Source organism: Onychomys torridus, chromosome 2, assembly GCF_903995425.1.
Source record: "Onychomys torridus chromosome 2, mOncTor1.1, whole genome shotgun sequence".
NCBI classification, from domain to species: domain Eukaryota; kingdom Metazoa; phylum Chordata; class Mammalia; order Rodentia; family Cricetidae; genus Onychomys; species Onychomys torridus.
The window spans coordinates 4,710,056-4,720,337 of NC_050444.1; the positions used below are offsets into that span (position 1 = coordinate 4,710,056).

General features: G+C 38.7%; 1 pseudogene; it reads right to left on the minus strand.

Moving 5' to 3' along the window:
• Positions 1 to 7,295: 7,295 nt before the first annotated feature.
• Positions 7,296 to 7,973, minus strand: LOC118577129 (annotated as a pseudogene).
• Between the last annotated feature and the right edge of the window lie 2,309 nt (positions 7,974 to 10,282).

Genomic DNA, 10,282 nt, shown 5'->3' on the forward strand with positions numbered 1-10,282 from the left:
ATAGATAAACACACACATACACACAAAAAGACATTAGTAACTGTTGCTAAAATTTCTTTCTAATAAGCAAACCTGCCCTGTTTCCTAAGGGCCTTAGGACAAAAAGAGGCACTATAACACCAAGGTTCACTCTGGGGCGTTGGGTGAGGGATTTCTTACATGGTGTAGATGTACATCCTCCAACAGACCACACCTGAAAAGACTTACCCAGCAGGGATAAGGGTTTCCTTGTAGCCACATAGATTAAACCTCCTCCTCTAGGCTTTCCTGGCATATAAATTTTATGCCCTCCAGAAGACCACATGCAATTAAGACAGAGTTATATACAGCAGGTGGTAGGGATTAGGTGGATACTCAAGTGAGGGTCTTGTGATCCTCTCCATCCTCCACGAGGGGCCATAAACAGTCAACAAGCCCAGCTGGGATGATCTCTTGAAAGCTAATACCCAAGAAGGAGATTGCTTTGGTCAGAGGACAGTGACTCACAAGAGCAATAGAGAACATTTAATTTAAACAGAAGTTCTGTGTGTCTCCAGACACTTCATGACTAATACATGGACTGGCAGGCAGCAAAGATACTTAACCAGGTTAACACTTTTGTGTGTAGCAATGCTGTTGCAAAGTAGGCAGAGGTGGGGAAGTGCCAACAAATTGAAGTCTGCAAGCCAGATTCATTCACCTATGCTTTGTTATGTAAATACGAAACACAAATATGCTGTTTCCTTCTTTTGTTTATTACTGGTTCAACAAGCAATAGGGTACCTATAGTTTTATTCCTTCATTGCAGTCAAATTGGATTAGAAGAAAAACATGAAGTTGTCTTGGACACATGCTTTACCCATCCCTCTCCTGAACAACTCCAATGAAATTTCACACCAGGGGACGTTATTTCAGCTCACTTCCTGGCAGTAATGTGGCATATTAATGGATTAAATGTCTTCATGAAGAGTAAATATATCTTTTTTTCAATATGCATTTACAGTTAGAAGACTGAAGAATTCACAAATGAATGGTGATGTTAATGATTCTGGTTGATGTTGATAAATCAACATTAACAAATATTTGACAAAGATTTTAGCCTACAATGGTGTTGGTATTTGAAAATAAACCTGCAAGTAAAGGCCTTGGAAGACTTTCAGGTGTCTAATGATATGCTGTTAAATCTCATTACAACAGCCTCACACTCATCAGCTCTAAGAACAAGGTAGAGTGCAGACATCACAGCGCTGCTAAGCTTTGACATGGCCACAGATGCCTCCCTGAGAGAGGAGGAAGCTAATGGGATGGTAGCAACCACAGTGAACATAATGTTGAAATGAGGCAGCAAGAAAACTTTTTAATGGTGACAACTGGGTGTAGCCATCAGTGAAGTTGGCCTACAGTGTGACAAGTAGGAGGACAAGTAATGCTTTCCTTCTGTAGACTTTCAAGGTGAGGGAGGTATTCATAAGCAGCAGAAAATATTGTCAGAAAGAAAACAGCATATGTGAAATTTGGGTATAAATGTCTAGAATACATAGATAAACTACACAGACAACTTTCAGTGCTACTTTTAATTGATAATGCTGACATTTACATTAAGTTAATGATGCTGATATTTACAATAAGAGCTACTTATTGGGGCTGGAGAGATGGCTCAGAAGTTAAGAGCACTGACTGCTCTTCTGGAGGTCCTGAGTTCAATCCCAGCAACCACATGGTGGCTCACTACCATCTGTAATGAGACCTGGTGCCCTCTTCTGGTCTGCAGTCATACATGCTGTATCCATAATAAATAAAAAAAAAAAAAACTTTAAAAAAAAGGAAGTTGTTTTTTTTTTTTTTTTTTTTTTTAAGAGCTACTTCTTAAAACAGATTCTGGAAGTACAATTATTTGTCTCAGCACAATTGAGTAGTGATGCTTGTCATTCAATTTTTTCAGGTAAAATTGTCTTTTTCATATATCAGATAGCCACATCTCAAACACCATCCCTGGCTTTTCAATGCAGTGTATTCAGTTACAGCTCTCTTTTTACATAGGTGTTAGCATTGTGTTAATCTCCACTCAGAAACTGGCTCTCTCTTAGACTAAGGACAATTTGTTAGACTCATCCATTCTTGCAACAGACTGAGTGTTAGTGAGGACATATGGCTCTGCCTTAAATCAACCACCCAAACCCTGGTGTCTCCTAGCCAAGAAGACGGACTAAGGAAAGGGTTTGCTATGAGTTTCTTTTCTAGGTAGATCACATTTGAAACACATAATATTTTGGGGTTTGTTGAAGTGGCGTGCTAAGCATTCTTTAAATTCTACTTTTGGGATAAGTGAGATGAAGAAGAATTTTGTAAGGATCATGAAAAGTCTGGGCCAGAATTTATTATAAATTTTGCAATAAAAATTTGTGTTTTTGTTTTGTTTAGTTTTGAAGTGTAGGAAATGTTTAGTGAATTATGTTATTGAATTAAGTAAAATAAGTCAATGTTACAGACTTTAGCAAAATGTCTGTTTCTCTGGGTGGGCTTGTGTTTTCTTTTGTCTTCCAATTCAAAGTGTGAAACTCCCTTTAATGTAGTTTATGTATGAATTTAGTGTTTAGTCACAACAGCTACCTGATTCCAGAGTTTGGATGTATTTGTTTGTCCTCTGAATTGTCAATGGCAAGGAAGTTTGGTTTGGCCTCTGTCTGTTGTTGGTGCGTGTGTATTCAGTGTAATCAATGCGTCCAGCTTCCCAGTCACTCTCTTGAGGTGCACCTGAGGCCATGTGCAGATTAACTGCTGCAGGATTTTATTAGGGTGTTCATGCAACACTTGGGGACAGATCAAGTGTTGTCCCTGCTGCACATGTGTGATTGTGTCCTCAATGATTTTTGATGTCCTAAACCTGTAACTTTTTACATAATTATCTTTGTGTGTTTTAATGTTCCCCTTTGAAAGCAATAAACACATTCATTCTCCCCAGAAATGGAAAAATAGTTCTCAGCAGATGGGAGCCAGCCTTCTCTTCAAAGACCTTGCAGCACACTTGGCTTTATTTTAGCTTTAGAGAATCAAACAGCAGTTTGGGCTTCTGCTTGGGCAGCTGCAGAGGTTGTCAGACCAGCTTTGCTCAATGAATACTTTGAAAGATGCCTCGAGGTTGTCCAGAATTCATGAAAATGTTCTTATTTTCTGTTTAAATTCTGCTGACTTTCATTCTGGGGGTATTTCAGACTGAACAAGGAAACTGATTATTTTCTCTGCTCATACCATTTTCCAATACACTACATTTGTCTTTCTAAAGGTCAGACATGAGAGACACAGGCAATGGGACTCATGCACCATCTTTTCTTATTTGTTAGGTTTTCATGTTTGAATTCTTTGGAAAATGTTAATGTTAATTTATATAAATGTGGCTGATCAATTGCAGTGTATGATTTACGAAACATTCTAGGGTCTGGGAATAGTACAAAATGCTTATTGTACCCAGGATATGACTCATATCACTATTGTCAGCAAATAATCTCTTTTCTAATGAGTGACTTCTACCAGTGTCTCAGAATGGCCTTAATTCTAAGGTCAAGTGCAATGGATTTTAATTGACCAGAACTTCACTGGCACGGGATTTGCTCCCTGACCCTTTTCCTGTCTCTATCTGTCAGATCTTTGTATTTTTTTCTTTCTCAAGGGCTATTTAACATATCTGCTGTTGGAATAGTAATCTCTATGATATAGCAGGGGTGGCCAGCTGTAATTAGACCAGTCAAACTTCAGGCAGAAAAACCTGCCAACTTCATCTAATTAAAAGTGGGAACAGATCTGTACTTTAATTTCAATGTCTTATGATACCTATAAAAAGCATAGTGGTTAATGGAAGTGCATAACTGTTTACAATCGCCATTTTGAAACAATAATTCAGGGAATCCATCTAGGGGCAATGAAGCCAGGTTCCAGCGTGCACAGGTAAAGAAAGGCCTCATCATGCCTGCAGTCATTCCTCTAGTCTCCTTCACGGAAGACATACAAATGGAAAACTCCTGAGATGCTCACTTGCTACCTGCCCGGAAATACTGGACATTTGGTGATTTTCCCTGAAAGATTGTTCCAGAGTTGAAGGGATACACACTTAACCAGGGCTGCATAATAATACATGGGTCCTGATGTTGTCACTTCCTTTAACGCAAGACAGAAAGGGTGCCTCAGATAAAGCGGAGTATTAAGAGTGGCAACATCCCGCCAGGAAGACTAGGAACATTTTCTGTAACAACTTTCAAACTGGTCTTACCCGCTAAGCATCTAGGAGAGTTAAAGCGGCAACCGGGGATTCAAGGCCTGGGATCCTGATGCAGAAGCAAGTGCAGAGGACAGTACGCAATCGGTGAGCCTCCCTAGATGCACAAGTAGATACTCAGATGAAAATGCTGGCCCAAGAGTCTGTGGGATCTGTGAGACTGTGTGGTGATTGAGGGGCCTGGGCCTGGGGTTACTCTCTGTAGAAAATAGACCTCACAGATCCATACTGTAACCTGGGACATGGAGACTTACTCATCTGTGAGGTTACTCAGAGGAGAACCTGCACAGAACCTGCAGGCGTGTGTGTGTGTGTGTGTGTGTGTGTGTGTGTGTGTGTGTGTGTGTGTGTGTATGTGTGTGTGCATGTGTTAGAGCTGAGGATGACACCTGGAAGCAGTGGAGGAATGAAGAGAGGGAGAGGGGAAAGAGCCAATAGTGAGAATTCCAGAGGTTGCATTTGTTGGCTACAAGGGCTGGATCCCTCTGGAAACTCAGTCCACAGACAGAACCCTGTAGCAGGGATGGTTGAAGCAGGGCTCTTGGGCAGAGACCAGGGACTATACACAGATAGATGACTTTCTCCTTTCACCATGGCTAAACCATCTACTGGGGTTATTGTACAACAGTTATGCTATGGCAGTCAATACTCCACTTGATAATTATAAAATGTCATTAAAATATAAGATACAAGTTAATAAAGATGTACACAGTGATCCTGTGTTGTAAGAATTAATATATTGCACTCACATCTGTTTAGTTGACTGACAGCTCAATTTCAAAGCTAATCAAAATCCCAGAAAGATTTTTTTCCTTTAATAAAAAGCAGCATTCTAATTCTAAAGGTTTCCCCTCTCCCTCTCTTCATTCCTCCACTGCTTCCAGGTGTCAACCTTAGCTCTAACACATGCACACACACTTACATACACACACACACACACACACACACACACACACACACACACACTACACACACATGTAATACATAGTCAAACAAAGCAAAGAAGCATCTCAGTAGGGCCCAGACACAGCCTGTCCTGATGCAGGTTAAGGGAAGGGCTTGTTCTTTCAGTTCTTGATTATAGTACCTCAGACATCATTATAGAAAAAAAGGAGACCAGGACTCTTATTTTACACCAATCTTAGAATCAGTTCAATGTAAATTTAGGTTTAAATGTAAAACAAAAAACTAGAAGATAATAGAGAAAAGGTGTCATGATCTTGGGGATAGACCAGGATTTTAAAAAATTACAGTAAAATGTTCATAGTATAAAATTTACCATGTTAAAAGTTTTTTAAATTAACAGATAGTATTTTATATTTACATTATTTGGAATACAATATATATTTTACTGGAGTTAACTACATTCACATTATTATACAACCATCCCCACCATCTATCTGCATAATACTTCTCATCTTGAAAAACTGAGACTCTGTGCCCACAAAACAATAACCCTTGTTCTCTCCCTCGGCAGCCCCTGACAACCTCTATTCCACTTGTCTCTGTGGATTTCACAAGGTACCTCATTTAAGCGAAGTCATATGTGTGTGTCCTTTGTGCATCTTACTAATTTCACTAGGCATAATGTTGCTGCATTTTATGCATGTATAGCATGGAGTAGGACTTTTGTCCTCGTTCGTAGTGAGCAGCATTTTGTTCCATGAGCCTATTCTTTTTATCCATTTGTTCATTGGGAAATTCTAAAGTTTCTTTCATTTTTTGCCTGTTATGTTTGATGATGCTATATGCATGGGTGAACTGTTAAACAGTAAGGTTTTAAGTGCTAAGCAATAACCAAAAGGGAAGGAAGGTTTACACAAAAAGGAAAATGATGATAAAAATCACACCATTTTAATGTTAAAAATTCTACCTTTCAAAACATGGTTAGGAGAATAAAAGGACTATTCCCACAGTATGGAGTTCCTATAACATGTATGGACAAAGGGCTTGTCTATAAGATGTATGTATGTACAACATCCAGAGATCAAAAAGAAAAAGACATGTAACCTAAATTAAAATATAGGCACAGCAACTGAGTATGGACTTTACAAAATAGGATAGCCATCAACACAAATACCCAACATTGTTAATAAACAGAAAAAATATATTATTATAATATATTTTATTATAATAATAATAAGGCTCATTGTTATTGTTATAATAGGCCTAAAAAGGAAAAAGTACAAGGTATTGCTAATAATCAGAAAAAATATACCCACCACAAAGTCCTACTGTGTCTAAGCCTAGAAAGAAAAAAAAATACAAGGTATTGGTATCTGATGCAGCACTTTAACCTCTTACCTCTTCTACAGACAGAATCTACATTGGTATCAATATTTTCAGAACAGAGAATCCATGACTGTGGAGTATGTAAATGCCCTGCAATTCAGTTATTCCCCAACAAGAGTGAATGCAATTATCATGAAAAGGCATTCAAAAACATTCTGAGAGGGACAATGCCAACAGATACTAGAATGCATAGATAATTTAAAATACTTAATAATGAAAGTGAACAATCTGAAAATATATAGAATACTGCTAAACAAGACCGCATGGGTGAACTTCATATATTCTGAGTGAAGCAAGCAGACAAGAAGAGAATTCACCTTATGACTCTGTTTACATGAGATTCCAGGCCAGGTGATACTAGTAAAAAGTATATAAAGAAGTCAAAATAGAAACTACATTTGGGAAAACTGAGTGTAAAGGCCAGGGGAAGGGGTGTTGGAGATGTATTCCTTCCCCTCACACATCAGAAGTGCTGGAGTCCAGCTCCAGATGAGGGTAGGATCTGAAGATGCATGGATGCAAGAGTAGTGATGGAGGAATCAGAGACAGGATAGACTATAACTGGAGTTTTCTCTCCAGGTCCCACAAAGCCCAGCAGTCTGACAGCCCACTTACAAAGTAAACACACAGATGCTTATATTATTTAAACTGTTTGGCCTAATGGCTCAGGCTTCTTGCTAGCTGTTTGTATATCTTTTTTTTTTTTTAATTAACCCATTTATTAGAGTGCAGGCAGATCTCAAAAGGCATGCTTCTACTGGTTTTTCAGTTCCTTCAGTCTTCTGATGGCAGACTTCAGCAGAAGTCATGTTGTAGGTCCAGGCCCCACCAGACACTGTTTTCATGCAAGAACACAGTGCCAGATGCTGTGGGATGTTCTGTATGTCAAATGTGTTGCTCTGATTGGTTAAAATAAATAAAGTGCTAATTGGCCAGTAGCCAGGCAGGAACGATAGGGTAGGTGGAACAAGGAGGAGGAGAATTGTGGGAAATGGAAGGCTGGGAGGTAGACACTGCCAGCTGCCGACATGACAAGGAAGATGTAATGTACTGGTAAGCCACAAACCATGTGGCAATTTATAGACTAAGAGAAATGGGTTAATTTAAGATATAAGAACTAAATAGCAAGAAGTCTGCCACAGCCATACAGTTTGTAAGCAATATAAGTTTCTGTGTGTTTACTTGGTTGAGTCTGAGTGTCTATGGGCCTAGCGGGTGAGAGAGATTTGTCCTGTCTGTGGGCCAGGCAGGAAAACTCTAGCTACAGCCAGATGCCAATGGCTTGTCTCTTCATCTTGGTCTTGCCACAGAAGGAGCAGGTGTACTTGGCATGCTGGTTGATTTCAATTTTCTTCACCATTTTCCAGAGGGAGGCACCATGGTGGGTCCCGTATTTCCCAAAGATCCCGACCTTCTTGGTGCATTTAGCCATGTCACTGGAACCGAAGCCCAAGACAGAGAAGACGAGATGTAATGTGCTTGTTCTTTTTTTTTTGGGGGGGGGAGTTTCGAGACAGGGTTTCTCTGTGTAGCTTTGCGCCTTTCCTGGGAATCACTTGGTAGCCCAGGCTGGCCTCCAACTCACAGAGATCCACCTGCCTCTGCCTCCCAAGTGCTGGGATTAAAGGCGTGCACCACCACTGCCCGGCGCGCCTGTTCTTATATCTTAAATTAACCCATTTCTATTAGTCTATAAGTTGCCACATGGCTTGTGGTTTACTGTTACCTTACATCTTTCTTGTCATTGTGGTGGTTGACAGTCTCTCCACCTCAGCCTTCCACTTCCCCCAATTCTCTTCTCTTTGTCCCACCTATACTTCCTAACTGGCTACTGGCCAGTCAGTGTTTATTTATTATCCAATCAGAGCAGCACACGTAACATACGAAACATCCCACAGCACTTCCCCTTTTCTTTTTTTCAAAAAGGAAGGTTTTAACTTTCACATAGTAAAATTACAGATAACAAAACAACTATAAAGCAAGAATTACAGTTATAATACCTAGTCTATTTATAATAACTAGTTTATTTGGAAAAATTAAAGAAGATATCCTATCTATCTTATATTTGTGAATCTAAGGTTTTATATCTAACTTATCTTTTATCATAACTAAGGAAAATTGTAACTATCTAGCTTCAACTACATCAAAGACCTCAAAAGGATATAATATTACTTGAGAAACAGGAGAAGGATGCAAGCAACTTTTGGGAGTCTTGCAAAAATAGACAGAGACAGCTGGCAGCCTGGACAGTCATCCAATGTTCCTTTGTAAAGTTGGGGCATCTGTCTTCAGCCCACAGGGCTAGAGTCTCTCAGTCATTCCTCTCTGTGTCCTGTAGAATGTCAGGCAGTTTCCTCTGTAAAGCAGGAATCTGAAGGACCATTTCGCCAAGCAAAGTTCAGTGGTCACCTTCTTATGGATCCTGCATGTCCAGTTGATGAAGCAGTCCAGGCAAGAACAGTTTCTTGCCCAAATGGTTATTTTTGTCAAGGTGAAGATAAACTCTATATGGAGTGTCTTTGATGCCTATCTTCCTCTCTGAAGTAAATTGGTGCTTCCATGAGCAGACATGTTCCACTGTCCAGAAAGTCTAAAATTTTAAAACATTTTAAATTCCATATTCTGTAGGTCTTTAAAGTATGTGAAGATTACCTATCTATCTGAAATATCTCTATGTATACCTAGAAGACTTAACTAACATGGCTACGAGTATGGTTATCATAGATGGCTAATTATTAATCTATTTCTTAATTATTCATTACAATTGTAAATGATCTGTACAAACACAATATCTTAAATAAGAGTAGAAATATACACACAGTATAACAAAATTAACTTTAAGTTTGTATCAGTAAACTAAAATCGATACCAATGTAAAACATTTCAAACAAGTTGTTGCTCTTTAAAAGTAGGTTCATTATTCTACCCTTTCATCCTATCATATCTAAATTATTCCCTTTTATTTTTTAGAAAGAGATTGTATTTATAATCAACCTGTTTTAAATAAAAATATTGGTTTTTCTGTTTCACACCAGTGGGCTCTTCTGATTTGGGACACAAGAATCTCTTAACCTTTTTTTTTTTTTTTTAGCAATATGCCTGGAAGGAGTGGTATATTTGGGAATTTGGGTGTAGCTTCTTTTACTACTTCCTGCTGGAGGGGAGCACTGTATCTTATGGGAACACAAAGAAAATTTTAGGCTTATGGAGTAGTCCATGAGGATGTGTTGTCTGAGCCAGTTGCCTTCAAATTGTTTTGGATGTTGGATCATCTGGGCCACGGTGTCATTGGAGACCATTCAGGGGGTCTTGCTTGGTCAAACCTGATGTATCTTAATCTAGAACAAATCCATAGCCTCTTGCTTTCTGTGGAAACAAAAGAAGAGCCTCTTTTGGGACAAAGCAACATATCCTTATACCCAAATTTTGAAGTGAAGGTACCTTTAAAATTTATTTATGTGTTTAACTCAACAGCTTTTACAATCAAATGTTTTTGTCTGCAGTTAAAAATCCCAAAGACAATACAATCCAGATTCTATTTCTCTGTGTAATATCCATCTTTACATGGCTTATTTTTATACCACCTTTATTGTCTCTTTAAAGAGTTTATTTTTAAAAAACTATATTCATTATATAACTGTATATATTCCTTTTTCTTTCTCTTCCAACCTACATAGATTTTTACACACATTGTAAACTATTTCATCTCAATTTGTCTTATTGTGAAGCTATTGCTTTATT